Here is a 15,984-nt window from a genome sequence, read left to right as displayed (position 1 = left end):
AACAATGAGTATCTGATTCACCAGTATCAAATGTATGTCCTATTGCTCTGTTACTGTGCCTTTCCTTGTACATACTAACTTTTCAATGCTGAACCATAATGTATCATTTCTGAAGACTTTTTCCTCAATCAGTGAGTTTACAAAAAAATTTTCGTGGAGATTTGGGATTGTATTGGCCAGTTTCGGCCTTTACCTGAACTCTGAGGAACTGGCTACCTTCTGAACAACCTGATCTTTATTCCAGACAAGACAGAATTTAGGACAAGTCTACCTCTTTTTAAGCTTTAAGTATCTTGTTAGAGACTGGATTCTCTCTTGAAGTAGCACTGAGACAAAAGAATCACCACTGCCACCAATGTCAGGAATCTTAAATGTAAAAATAAAAAACAACCCATCTAAAAATGGAAAACTATGGTAAGGCATAGCCCTGATTTCAGAAGTATTCATACCAGGGCTTATCTCCTCTGAGTACTCTGAAAGGATTCAGCCGTCATTTCAGGAATCATTTTTACACGTAAGTGAAAATTATCTTTAACATTTTCTCTTTCAGTTATACGACTAAAATGAGAATACATTTAATATAGGTGGAGCTTAAAGATGAATACCAATGTGCATTGCTAGAAATAACAGTGGGCCATAATTAGGGTTATGCTTATTCTTCTAACAAGAAAGAGGACTTTTTTTTAACTTAAAGGACTACGTAAAATGTGGTTTCCAGGGGCAGCCTAGAAAAGTACTGATGACTTGCATTTCCACAATACAAAAGTGTGAAACTCAAATCTATAAGTAGACATTTAAATACAAAATAAATTATTTCAAGTTTCCAAGCAATTAAGGGGGAAAAAGCCTTACCTAAAACAAGTAAAAAAATTACTGTTGAAATCACTGATCATTAGAGAAATGCAAATCAAGACCACAATGAGATACCATCTCACACCAGTCAGAATGACTATTATCAAAAATTCAAAAAATAACAGATTTTGGCAAGGTTGTGGAGAAAAAGGAACATTACATATTGTTGGTAGGAGTGTATATTATTTCAATCATTGTGGAGGACAGAGTGGCGATTCCTCAAGGACCTAAAGACAGAAATACCATTCGACCCAGCAATCCAATTACTGGGTATATAACCAAAGGAATATAAATTGTTCTATTATAAAGACACATGCATGTGTATGTTCATTGCAGCACTATTCACAACAGCAAAGACATGGAATCAATATAAATGCCCATCAATAATGGACTGGATAAAGAAAATGTGGTATATATACACCATGGAATACCATGCAGCCTTAATAAAGAACAAGATCATGTCCTTTGCAAGGGCATGGATAGAAATTGAGGCCATTATTTTTAGCAAACTAACTGAGAAACAGAAAACCAAATACTGCATATTCCCACTTATAACGTGGGAGCTAAATGATGAGAACACATAGACACATAGAAGGGAACAACACACAGTGGAGCCTATCAGAGGGTGGAAGGTGGGAAGAAGGAGAGGATGAGGAAAAATAACTAATGGGTACTAAGTTTAGTACCTGGGTGATGAAATAAGCTGTACAATAAACTACCAGGACACAAGTTTACCTATGTAACAAACCTGCACATGTACTCTTGAACTTAAAAGTTTTTTTTAAAAAGATTAGTGTTGAAAACAAAGTATAAACAGTACTTTAACTAGTAGATTCAAGGTTTCCTTTTACTTTTCCCAGTTGTGAAGGCTAAAGCCTTCTTTCAGGCTTTAACCATACACATAAAATAGTTGAACTTTCTATGCCTCATTATGTTTTAAGAGCATTTCAGTTTTATTCACTTATGTTTTCCAGGAGCACTGAGTTAAATGAGTTCCATGGATTCCACTTTATTCAAAACCTACAAGTCAGCATCAAACGATAGAATAGTGTCTGTGACCAAAAACGGTTAGATGTCAGATCCATGTCCCAGTGCCCTGCTTATCCTATTAAGTCACACTCTTTTTCAATTTGTACTTCAGTTCTCTGTATTCATTTCCATTAACTCATTCAATCAAAATGAACTGAGTTCTTTGGATGGGGACTCCAGAACGATGACAGCTCAAAAGCAAATCATTTCTCCTCTTTTTGGTTCCTTTGTCATCTTTTTCAACTTACATGAGAATGCAGAGGTCTAAACGAAAAAATAAATAAATGAAGCGTAACATATTTTTAAAATGTGATTATCATAAAGCATTTGCTTCAGCCAGAAAATCAGTCCTTTCAAAACAGATTTTCTCAAGTAACATATCTCTAGTTCCTCATTTGGTTCCTTTGATTTTCTGTATATGATATGGTGCTGACGTGGGCAACTACTAGAAATGGTTATATGGAGGAGGATGATCATTCTATTATGTGGAGATATTTCCTGGGCAATTAATCTAGAGAAATAACTTCTGACATTCTATTGAATTTAATATGCTATTTTACATTTTAACTAGTCAGCAAATAGCTACATTATGAAGTATGAATAGGAACATTTCTGAGAGCTGTGAACTTTAAGTCTTGCCCTCACTGTTCTTTCTTTCTGAACCTCAGCCTACCCTTATTAAATACAGAACTTCTACTGACTTTAAAGAAGTGGAATCTCCATTATAATAACTGAAGTGCTTTCAGGAGATTAGCATTAGGCCATTGTATTTGATGTATTATGCACAATGATAAAGCGTCCTATATTATGGAGTTGTGAGGGTCAGTTGAGTAAAACAATAGCAAACTGTATTTTCCTTTGAGTGTTGCTTTATCCTAAAAAACTTGAGTTTGCATATATCATTTTCAGATTTCTGCTAACAAAAACCTACAGACAGATAAATGACATTATTTGCATGAAATCTCATTTCTACAAGGCACTTTACAATATTTGGATTTTAAAAGTGTCAGAGAAAATAATTAAAACCATCAAAGAAGTGAGATTACTAACTGCATATCCCTTTTACTTAGAAACAATGATGTTAAAGAATGACATAGAATATCCATGCTCCTACATTAGAAGAATTAACATTGTTAAAATATCCATACTACCCAAAGTGATCTGCAGATTCAATGCAATACCAATGACATTCTTTACAGAAATAGAGAAAAACAGTCCTGAAATTCATTTGAAACCACAAAAGACCCTGAATAGCCAAAGCAGTCCTGAGCAACAAGAATAAAGCTGAAGGTATCACACTACCTGACTTCAAAATATACTACAAAGCCATAGTAAACAGAAAAGCATGATACTGGCATAAAAACAGACACATAGACCCCAGTGGAACAGAATAGACAACCCAAAAATAAATCCACACATTAACAGCCAACTCATTTTCCACAAAAGTGTCAAGAACACATGCTGAAGAAAGGACAGTCTCTTTAATAAATGGTGCTGGGAAAACATAATAACCATATGCAGAAGAATGAATCTAGACCCTTATCTCTCACTGTACAAAAAATAAAATAAAATCAAAATGGATTAAAGACTTAAATCTAAAATCTGAAACTAAGAAACTATTGGAAAGCAATATAAGGGAAATGTTTCAGGAAACTGATCAGAACAAAGACTTTTTGGATAAGATCTTAAAGGCATAGGCAACAAAAGCTAAAATAGACAAATGAGATTGTATCAATCTAAGAAACTTCTACACAGCAGAGGAAACAATCAACAAAATGAAGACACGATCTACAGAATGAGAGAAAATATTTCATCAGACAAGAGACTAATAGCCAGAATATATAAGGAACAATAACAACTCACTAAAAAACAAATAATCTGATTTAAAAATGGGCAAAAGACAGAAGTTCCAGACCAGCCTGGCCAACATGGCAAAACCCCATCTCTACTAAAAATATTTAAAAAGTAGCCAGGCGTGGTGGTGCATGCCTGTAATCCCAGATACTCAAAAGGTTGAGGCACGAGAATTCCTTGAACTAGGGAGGTGGGGGTTGCAGTGAGCCAAGATCGTGCCACTGCACTACAGCCTGGTGACAGAACAAGACCCTCTGTCTCCAAAAAAATTAACTAATTAATTTAATTTAATTTAATTTAAATGTGCAAAAGGTCTGAATAACCATTTCTCAAAAGAAGATATACAAATAGCCAACAGATATATGAAAAAGTGCTCAACACCACTAATCACCAGAGAAATACAAATTAAAACCACAATGAAATATCATCTCACTCAAGTTAAAATGGCTTATCAAAAAGACAAAAAATAACAGATGTTTGTGAAGATGCAGAGAAAGAGGAAGGCTCACACACTGTTGGTGTGAATGTAAATTAGTACAGCCACTATAGAAAAGAGTATGGAAGTTTCTCAAAAGACTAAAAATAGAACCACCACATCATCCAGCAATCTCACTGCTGAGTATATCTCCAAAAGAAAGGAAGTCAAAATATTGGAGAGAGAGCTACACTCTCATGTGTATCACAGCACTATTCGCAATAGCCAAGATATAGAATCAACCTGAGTGTCCAACAACAGATGAATGGATAAAGAAAATGTGCTATATACACACAATGGAATATTATTTGGCCATAAAAAGAATGAAATCCTGTCATTTACAGCAATATGGATGGAGCTGGAGGTCATTATATTAAGTGCAATAATCCAGGGACAGAAAGACAAATATTGCACGTTCTCACTCATAAATGGGAGCTAAAAAAAGTAGATCTCATGGAGAGAGAGAGTTGACTGGTGGTTACCAGAGGCTGGGGAAGGAATAGGGGGTGGGGGAATAAAGTGAGGTTGGTTAACGGGTACAAAAATACAATTAGATAGAAGGAGTAATATCTAGTATTTCATAATACAGTAGGGTGACCATAGTTAATAATAACATATTGTATAGTTCAAACTAGCTAGAAGAGAAGAATTAAAATGCTCCCCAAAAAAGAAAAGATAAATGCTTGAGGTGATCAATATTCCAGTTACCCTGATTTGATCATCACTTTTATGCATGTATGCAAGTATCACATGTATCCCCAAAATATGCACAGATATTCTGTATCAGTAAAAAAAAAAAGACATAGAAGTAAAACTGCAGATGTAAGGCTTGTAATTTTGGGAAGCTTTTTCATTCAGTTCAACATTGGTAAACTGCTCATTAAGGACTGGCAGTTAAGTTTGAGGCTTTATTTCTTTTTCCACAAAGAGCTATGAAGCTGCTTAAGAGAGAGTTATGCCAAGGTTCCAAGCACCATGCAGTTTAAAAATGAAACTGAAATCTGACTTACAACAAGTCAAAGTAGAGGGACTTTAAAGGACCACTCAGATTAGTTATTATGCGTTCCTTCAAGTTTGAGGCTATAGTGAACTTTGGTCTTAGTCCTGCTTGGATTAGTTTCCCACTACTGCTACAACAAATTGCCACAATTTTAGTGGGTTTATTATCTATATTTTTTTGAGACCACGTCTTGCTCTGTTCCCAGGCTGGAGTCACATTTTTGTCACCTTAAAGTTCTGGAGGTCAAAGCACTTTGGGAGGCCGAGGCAGGCGGATCACCTGAGGTCAGGAGTTTAACACCAGCCTGGCCAACATGATGAAACTCTGTCTCTACTAAAAATACAAAAATTAGCCAGGTGTGGTGGCACACGCCTGTAATCCCAGCTACTCGGGAGGCTGAGGCAGGAAACTTGCTTGAACCTGGGAGGCAGAGGTTGCAGTGAGCCAAGATCGTGCCACTGCACTCCAGCCTGGGTGACAGAGCAAGACTCTGTCTCAAAACAAACAGTTCCGGAGGTCAAAAGTCTCCGTTCATCCGTAGATAAGATCACAGCGTCAGCAAGGCTGTGTTCCTTCTGGGAGCTCTAGAGGAGAATCACCTCCCTTCCCTTGCCCAGCTTCTGAGGCCGCTGGCATTCCTTGGTGTCTCCTTCCAGCCTCAGCTTCTGTTGTCCACATCTTCTTTTCTGATTTCTCCTGGCCTCTCTTTTACTTAGAGGAACCTTTATAATTACATTTGGGACCACCTGGATAATCTGAGATCATCTCCCTGTTTTAAGACCCTTAATCATGTCCCTATCACAGAGTCTTTTTTGTGATGTAAAGCAACATGTGTTCATTGGTTCTGGGGACTAGACATGGACATCTTTGCAGGGAACGATTGTTCTATCCAACCACTCCTGAGGAGCACCCACTGGCTAGCACCTGGTCAGTGAGCCATGGGAGGAAGTCTCATTGGGCAACCTGTGCTCCAAGGTCACATCAGGGCAGAAGATGCCTCACTGTTTTCCATGGACCAGAAGTGGACAATGAGAGAGAGAGAGAGAGAGAGAGAGAGAGAGATTCAGTCACTGTGAGAGCAGACAAGCTTCAGAGGAGAGAAGCCAAATATCACCATCTCCCAGGCATTAGGAAACAAGGGAAGGAGCAATGAGTCAGATCAGTGCTCTTCATGTGGGGCGTGAGGCTCAGGACTGGTCCACTGACTGTTACTGCTCTATGGTGGGAATAGTACAGAAATTGGAAGTAAGCTTTGCTTTGTTGTCGTGGTTGAGACAGGGTCTCACTCTGTCGTCCAGGCTGGAGTACAGTGGTGTGATCTTAGCCCACTGCAGCCTCCACCTCCGGGGATCAAGTGATCCTCCTGCCTCAGCCTCCTGAGTAGCTAGGACCACAGTCACAGGCTACCACACCTGGCTAATTTTTGTATTTTTAGTAAAGACAGGCGTTTTGCTATGTTGGCCAGGCTGGTCTCAAATTTCTGAGCTCAAGTGATCTGTCCGCCTCGGCCTCCTAAAGTGTTGGAATTACAGGCATGAGCCACTGCGCACGCCCTCGAAAATAAGCTTTTAGAAAATTTTATAGCAGCTTGACAGTAATTTTATGTCTATTCAATGTGATGATTTAAAATGTAGGCTTCTATTTTGTGCTACTTTTTTTCATTTTATCTTCGCAGTAATTCATTTTTACTGTGTGTTTTCAAAAGTATCAATCCATGGCAGAATAGAAATTAAAACAAAACAAAAATAAAATCTGTTGGTTCTTTACCACAGATGGTTTTTTTCAAGAAGCCCCAAGCTAGGAGAGAGTGTATCATTCACCAAAGGGAACTCTAGGTAATAAAGTTCCCCCCAAAAATCCAAGAGGATGGAATCAGCTTTAAATACCTGCCAGGCACAGAGTTCCATACCAACTCACTACACTATCAGTCTAGGAAGAACTTTCCTGGTGCCCTTTCCCCCACTCCTGCCCCATTCTCCAACCCCAGAGGCTTGGCAAGCTGGGGAGGAGTCGGAGCATTGGGCATAGAAAGGGAGAAAAGGCCTGCCACTGCCGCTTCCTCCAGTGCAGCCTTCCCCATGCCAGGGGAAGGGAAAGGCTCCGCTTTAAATCAAGTTTATTATTATTATAAGAGACTAGACATGTAATTACTGAACTGAGAATGTACTCTGTGGTTTCAAGTGAATGTAGGGCTTTTTTTTCATTGTGTAGTAGTGACCAGAAAATTCATGAGGCCTGTCCAAGTTTTCAGCCAATAACAGGTCAAGAACAAACCCCACAGAATCATTTTAAAGGAACAGCTGAAGACCAGATTAGAAGCTACTTTCTGATCGCTTGTCCGCCTTTTGGCTAAGATCAAGTGTAGTATCTGTTCTTATCAGAAGTTACTTTCTGGTTTTGTCCCACCAGTTATGATTGTTTAACCTAATAATTACATTACTCAGATATAGGGCAAGTCTTCATGTAGCGCCGCTCAAAGTATACTTTAGGGCAGGGTTTCTCAACCTCAGCACTACTGCCATATTGGGCTTGATAATTCTTTGCTGTGAGGAAGCTGTCCCATGCATTGCAAGGACAATGACGTCTAGAATATCCACTCCAAGTTTATGGCAGCCTGAAGTGCCTCCAGACTGCCACATGTCCACTGGGGGACTAAATTGCCCCTAGTCGAGAAGCACTGATTTAAGGGAAGCAGTGTCTCTTCTTCCTGCCCTTCCCACATCCAGTAATTACCTCCCTTTCAAGCACCAAAGCATCTGAAATTCCATCATTCAACACACTCTTTGGCCATTCCAGAAATACTGTTTTGAATTCAACATCCTCTGAGAAAGGACATTGAGCTGTTATCATTGATAGGTTAGTGTGAATGGGATAATCAGATTTCTCTCTTACAGATTGGCCCATTAATAACTTACCGGCTGTAGGAAGCCACGCTGAGTGAGGCACAAAGATCTGGGGAAGCCTGTTGGTTTCTTCCATTGGTGAAACATCTCTTGAGACCATCTTCTCCCCAACGGCACCCCCGCACCAGTTCTCTCGTTCAGGGACCCCACCTCTCACCCATATAATGGCAATTTTTACCATGTCCCCCTGCACCAGTTTCAGATCCCTCAAACTCATCCTCTGCATTTTTCTAGGAATGATCTTTCTCATAAAGTCTTTAAAGACTTGCCATCACCCAGACGAAAACATCCAAGCTCTTTAGCAAGACATGCACCTCAGCCTCCATCCATACTGCATTTTTCTATCCCCTAAGATTTTGCTGTTGCTCTTCCCTTTCCCTTTCTCTTTCCTTCAGCACTCATTTGTGTCCTGGAAAACTCCCACTCAACTTTCAGGCTCAACTTAAGCACTCAAGTTCTTGCAAATCCTTCTCTGATTCACTCAGCAATATTGAAGTGCTCCTTTTTCCATGCTCCTAGATAACAGTGAGTAGATCTTCAGTGCAGCACTTACCTCTTTGAATTATTTTCATATTAGAATTTTGTCTCCACTAAACCATGAACTCATTCATTGAAGGTAAAAATCGTGGTCTGGTTATTTTCCTGGAGAAGTTCATGATGCGGTTTATAGAGCACCGTGATGTGATAGAGCATCATTGTGTCATTCCTATTCGTGTCATCCATCCACTCTCTGTCTCGCTTTCAACTCTCAAAGCCTGCAGGCCTCTATTCAGTTCTAATTCATCCTGCTCTCTCCCACCTCCAACCTCCCCATATGGTCTTCTCTCCTATTTGCTATGCTCTTCTTCTTTTCTTACTGTTAACACTGTCTCTGAAAACTCTGCTCATTTTCCACCTTTTAGCTAAATGTCTCCCTTTCTAGGAACCTTCCCTGAACTTCCAGACCAAGAGAGTTCCCTCTGTTTCATTCTTCCAAGGCATCCTGTGCTTCATTTTGTACTATTCTGTACTTACTACAATTTGGCTACTGTGACTCTCATACCATTACACTTGGGCTTAACAGATGTGCTATTACTTTAATTTTCTAAATAAAATTCAGTCTGATTTCTGAGCTTCTCACTCGCCATTGTAGAAAAAAATCAAAATCAGTCATGTTTTGGCAGGCCTTCAAGAGCACAGAATTCTGGAGGCTTCTGTAGTGCCTAGGACTTGGGGTAAGGGTCTCTAGTCTTCAGTCCACAGTGGTCAGAGGTCCCTGCTGAAGTACTCATTGTTCAGTGTATGGTCTATTCAAAGACTGAAGACTCTGGTGCTTCATGCCAAGCTTTGGGGCTCCATCAGGCTGAGTGTTGTGACCAACACCCAGGGTTCTCCCTCAAGTTGCACCCTGCAGCCACTTTTCCTTGAGGTCCCAAGACTTCACAGTGCCCTTGTGATTGCAACTTTTGCTTGTAGCCTCCAAGCACCAATCTCACCCCTAATATTTGCAGAGTAAAATGGAAGCTTATATACCATATGGCCAAATATTTTCTTCTTTTTCTTTTCTTTCCCTCCCTCCCCCCCTCCCTTCCCTTTTTCTTTCTGGCAGGGTCTCCATCATGGCTCACTGCAGCTTCCACCTCCTGGGTTCAAGAGATCCTCCTGCCTCAGCCACTTCAGTAGCTGGGACTACAGGCATGAGCCACTGCACCCAGCCCCAAATATTTTCAAAATTGCAAACCAAGCCAATGAATTGTTAAATAAAATGTGTTCTATTGCTGTATGCTGACAAATATACCTACATAATTTCCTAAAAGGCTACATTCAAATTAAGAATTTTTAGATTCCTTGGAGTCCCGTGCTAGAATACAGTGGCCTGGTAAGTATAGGTCCTGATCCCACACCCCCACTGCATCTCACCAAAGGGCCTCACATGCCTGTGTGTGGTTCTTCAGCCTGCAGAACCAGGCTGTGTCCACACCCCTGCAAATGGCCATCCTTTGGCCTCCCTTTGGTCCTGGGGTACTCAACTGGTGGCACAATAGGATGGACCTGAAGGTAGGGCTGTTTGGATTGAGAGTTCTGGGCCCCAGGAGCCCAGAATGTAGCCTAAAGAAGAAGGCTTAGGTTCCAGGTGGACATATTCACTTGGCTGCACAGATGCTTTACTGTGGCAAAGCAGAAGTACCCAAAGAAGGCCCAGGGCAGAGCCCTGTAAAGTATGAGTCCAAAGCAGGGCCTGTCTGGCCTGAGTCTGACTGCAATCCTGAGATCACATCCTACAGTTCTGTTGGAACCAACTAATCACTAAGCAACAAGAGGCATCAGAAAGTAAACTTTCTCTGGCCGGGTGCAGTGGCTCACACCTGTAATCCCAGCAATTTGGGAGGCCAAGGTGGGTGGATCACCTGAGGTCAGGAGTTCGATACCAGCCTGGCCAACATGGTGAAACTCTGTCTCTACTAAAAATACAAAATTTAGGTGGTGCATGACTGTAATCCCAGCTACTTGGGAGGCTGAAGTGGTAGAATCATTTGAATCTGAGAGGCAGAGGTTGCAGTGAGCTGAGACGGCGCCATTGCACTTCAGCCTGTGTGACAAGAGTGAAACTCCATCTCAAAAAAAAAAGAAAGTAAACTTTCTCCATATGATAAATCAATTGAGAGTTGACTATTAATGCTAATTTAATAGACACTGATATGTGGAAGCAAAGCTAAAGGCCCATGAGTATGTTGCTAAGCCAATAAACAAACAACAAACTCACTGTTTCCAAAGTTGTATAAAAATTATTAACAGGTCTTATTAGAAGAAAGTATTCAATAACAAAATGTTTGAAAGAAATACATATTTTGAAGCAAACATTTTTTCTTTAATGCAGAACTTCTAGGAGCCTTTTTTTTTTTTTTTTTTTTTTGACGGCGTCTTGCTCTGTAACCCAGGCTGGAGTGTGGAGTGCAATGGCACAATCTCGGCTCACTTCAACCTCCATCTCCCAGATTCAAGCGATTCTCCTGCCTCAGCCACCCAAGTAGCTGGGACTACAGGTGTGTGACACCATGCCTGGTTTTTTTTGTTTTTGTTTTTGTTTTTGTTTTTTTGTATTTTTAGTAGAGACGAGGTTTCACCATGTTGGCCAGGCTGGTCTCAAACTCCTGACCTAAGTGATCTGCCTGCCTCAGCCTCCCAAAGTGCTGAGATTACAGGTGTGAGCCACCGCACCTGTCCGGGAGGCTTTAATATAAGAATGTGGCCTGTGAATCCCCAAATAGACAAATAAATTAAGTTATATTTCCCAGACTTGTATGATGTGTGCGTGTGTGCATGCATGTGTGTATGTCTGTGTGTGTGCATGTGTATGCACACATGCCTGCACATGTATGCATAATATATCTCTTGACAGTAGAATTCTGAAAATGCTATCAATCAAATAAAAAAAAAAATCACTGTATCAGAGTTCTTGAGTACACAGGATAGAAACTACTTATAACCAGTTAAAAGAAAAAAGGAATTAAGCGGAAGGGTATCAGGGAGCCTTCAAGTCTCCAGTTTGAAAAGCAAGCAGCTTGGACAGTAGAAACCAGAGCAAGAAAAGCCCTGCCCTAGAGCTACAGTTACTGAGATCAATGAGTTCCCAATCATCTCCATTTCCAACATCACAGGGAGATGCTCACAAATAATAAGTGAAAAAGAAAAAGCAAAAAGAATATGAGCCCAATTCAACAAAAAGAAAGAGAGAAAGATTTACAGGAACAATCTTAGTAGGAAATACAACAGAATGTTAGCCATGCTTTTCCCTGGGTAATGAAGTTACAGGGTATTTTTATTTTCTTTATGTTCATAAATTACATCTGTAATTATAAAAAACGAATCTTTTTAAAACTACTTTTGCCAAGTCTAAAAGAAAAATTGTTCTAATGCCAAAATTTTGAGACGAAGTCCATTTTCACAATATTCAAATCCTTCTCGATTTCATAAACTTTGATGAGTTACTCTAGTTATCAGATGACCTTTTAAGTTTTACCATACTTGAGGAATTCTGGTGGAATAAACATTTTTAAAGTTCTTTCTTAACTTTTATATGGATAAATAGGACTTTATAAAATCAGAATTCCTGTAAATTACTGGCATTAGTGGTACACCAAGTCCCTGCTGTCAGTAATTAGTATAACTGCCACTAGCTGGTGCTATTGGTAGACTCTTGTAACAAGGAACTCTCCACGGTGCTTGTATACAACTTCAGAAGAGACCACTTCACAGATAATTTCACTTTTTCCAAACAAAATCAGCTCTTTATTAAAGTAGCAACATAAATATTAATAAATTTATTCTTTAATAAAAAGAAAGTAGGATTAACAATGACAAAAACCTCACAACACTATCCTAAAAAATATGTCAAAAATAAAATAAAAACAGCAATTTTAATCCATTATTTTTAAATAGCAACAATTAAGAGACTACATACCAAAATGTTTGAGATGCAGTCAAAGCTGTGCCTAGAGGTAAAGTTATAGTCTTATGTGTCCTATTATTAAATAAAAACATGAAAATAAATGAACTAAGCCATCAGTCAAAATATTCATAAAACAACAAAATAAACATAAAAAATAAGGAATTAAAGATGAAAAGTTATATTAATATTATATCAAATAGAAAAAATAGAACTGATGAAATACTCAAGTGTTGGTTCCTTAAAAAGACTGGCAAGTCTAATAAAAGAAGGAAAAAAGTAACTAAAAAGACCAGAAATGAGAAAGAAGCCATAACCAGATACAGAGAAAAATATTTTTAATTATAATTATATATAGACAACAAATTTTAAAATTCTATGAAAATGCAGGTTTTTCTTTAAAAATATGATTTTTTAAAAATTGATACTCAAGAAGAGATACTTAAAACCACAGAAAAAGTTTTTTAAGTTTCAGAGAATTGTCTTCTACTCATCCTCCCTTAAAGACATTGAGGCCTAAATAATGTTATGGGTGAGTTTCCCCAGACCCCAAAGAATAGGCAATTCATATGCTATGTACCAATCTAGATTTTGAAGCTGATAAAGGTAGAATTCAAAAATGTAAAACTACAACCCAATCTTATTCATAAATATAAATGCAATAATCCAAATAAAATGTAAGAAATTGAGTTCAACATTGTTATATGAAAAAAAGGGGGGAAAACACCATTATTTAACAGGATACATCTCATACAGAAATAATCCAATATTGAGAAACTATTAACATAATTTATTGTGATAATAGGCCAGAGAAGTAAAACCACATGATCATTTCTAGTTACCTAGAATATGCTTAATATAACTGAACAACTTCTAATAAAATGCTTAGCATATTTGAACCACCAAACCACATCTTTAACCTGATAAAGACCTGAATTTCAGTCTAAGAGCTAACATTTAAAAGCTGGTAAAATTTAATGGCATACCTAACAAGTCAGGAATAAGGGCAAAGTTATTACTGTCATTTATTTAACACATGAGGTATAAATATTATAAAGAAAGAGAGAAAAATCACCATTAATTATACTTAAAATGATTGGCTACTTAGAAGAGAATCAACTAGGGAGTATTAATGAAAGAGTTCACAAAAGTTATCAAATACAAAAATCAATAGCTTGACCCCAGAAGGAGCAGCCAGTAATAAAAAATAATGGAAAAATGATCCCATTCAAATGCAACAAAGAAATGAAATATCTAACAATACAATTAATAAAAATATGTAAGACATACAAAATTACTAAAGAACATTTGGAGATTGTCTTCAGTAACCTTAACATATGACAAGTTCCTGAATGAGAAATTTATTTTACAAAGTTGGTAATTCTCCCCAAATTAGTCTGTACTGTTAAAGCAATTCCGAACAAAATGGCAATAGAATTTCTTTTGGAACATGACCAAAACATATCTAAAGCTTATCTGCGAGAATACATGCAAAAATATAGCCACAAATATTTTTTAAAAGAAGAGTAATATTTACCCCATTAATTGAGAAACTAAACACACAGTAAAACAAATGATAAAATGGCAATAATTAAAACAGCATGGTTCAGGAATAGAGGATCTAAAAAAATTAAACAAACAATAAATTCAGAAACTACTCCAAGTGTGTGTAAGAATTTAATATTTGATAAACGTGGAATTTTTAAAACAGTAGAAAAGGGAGTTTTCAATAAATGATGCAACAACTAAATAAATATTTAGACCTTTAATCACACCTATATCAAAAATAAATTCCATTTGGAGTAAAAATTCAAATCTAAAAAAATAAAATAAAAAACATAGACAGATATTTATATAACACTGGGAAAGAGAAGACATTTTTAAACATAACACCAAAAGCAGAAATCATGAAAGACAGATTTATCTAAATAAAAAAATGCAATATTTCTGTTTATCAAAGACATCACAGATTAAATTGATAGATATCTGACAAAGAGCAAAATGTCTGCAGCATGCAGAACAAACAAATGGTTAGTGGTTTCAATATATAAAAAGTTCTTACAAATCAACGAAAAGTGGAAACCTCAACAGAAAAAGTATCAAATATGTTCATTCATTCCTTCAACAGATATTTTTTGTGCACCTAATATATGTCAAATATTGTGCTACAGGCAGAGAATACAACGTTGAAGAGTCTAGACATCCAAACATGGTCTCTTCCCTTATACATTCTAGTATGGGAAATAGATCCCCCCAAAGGTAAATAAACAAATAAATAACACTACAAGTTGAGATACAGGATTAGAGTGATGAAGGAAACAAAGGACTGATACAGCAAATGGGAGGACAGAAAGGTAGGGTCTACTTCAATAGAGTGCTCCGTGCAGGTCTTTCTCAAGATGTTATATTTAATCAGTTATCTAAAGGATATGGTTGTGGTGGGAGAGAGAGTGGCTGTGAAAAGCAGCTTAAACAGAGAAAACAGCATTACCTAGGCCCCTGAGGTGCAGAAAATATCTTGGCACATTGGAAGAACCAGTGTGGCTGCATTCGAGTGGGCAATAAAGAGAGGAGCATAGATGGGGGAGAAAGGATAGGTAAGGGTCAGATTGTGCAAGGCTATGTGAGCCATGGTGAAGGGGTTTAGATTTTATCCTAAAAGCAACAATTTGCTTAATTCAATTTGTGAGAAAGGTTGTTGCTACCACTCTATCAAAAATGTATTGGAGTGGTTAAGAGTGGTAGCAGAGAGACCAGGTGGAAGTGGTGTCACAATATCCCAATAGGAAAGAATAGACGACTCCATTAAAAAGTTTGGTTCTAAAGGAGAGCTGAGAAATGGTTCACAGATGGAGAAGACGTGCACGAGGGAAGGTGTGGTTAAGATGAAAGACACTGGAGCATGCGTGCGGGGAATAATCCGTTGAGAGGAGGCTGGATCGATGAAGCGAAAGAGAGAAAGGGGAAAACCTAAGGAGGAAGTCCTTGAAAAGGCAAAGGGGCTGGGATTCGGGGCATGAGAGGTGGGGCTGATCTGTGAAGCTCCCTCTATTATCACAAAAAGGAAGGTTACCAAGGTAACTGGGTTGGAGGGTCTTGTGGTGACAAGATGAGGAAGTCTGTATGTAGTAAATTCTGTTTTCTCAGGGAAATGTGAAGTAAACAGGGAGGAAAAGATCAGAACATTTTGAGGAGATGAAAAGGTATGAAGAGTAGTCTCAGATGTGGAGAACTGAGACTACAGTAGGAACAACAGCACTAACTTGAGGTTTGAGTTAACGAATTGGAAGTAAAAGTGAATTGGCTGAATTGTGTGTTTTTCTCAAAGAAAATGTTCAGTGTCCCAGTAAGGCCCATGAAAGGCAGATGGTAAGATTTATCCAGAGTTGGGATTTTGTCAGGAAAGTAAATTGGAAGAAATTGCGGTTCAAGAGTGCTGAAAGCA

At 38.2% G+C, this 15,984-nt stretch overlaps 1 pseudogene; it reads left to right on the top strand.

Moving 5' to 3' along the window:
- Positions 1-7,539: 7,539 nt before the first annotated feature.
- On the top strand, positions 7,540-7,752 carry LOC116274841 (annotated as a pseudogene).
- The last annotated feature ends 8,232 nt before the right edge of the window (positions 7,753-15,984 follow it).

This window comes from Papio anubis, chromosome 4 (assembly GCF_008728515.1).
Source record: "Papio anubis isolate 15944 chromosome 4, Panubis1.0, whole genome shotgun sequence".
Lineage (NCBI taxonomy): Eukaryota > Metazoa > Chordata > Mammalia > Primates > Cercopithecidae > Papio > Papio anubis.
The sequence above is the reverse complement of the archived record's forward strand: the minus strand, read 5'-3'. Positions and strand labels throughout refer to the sequence as shown.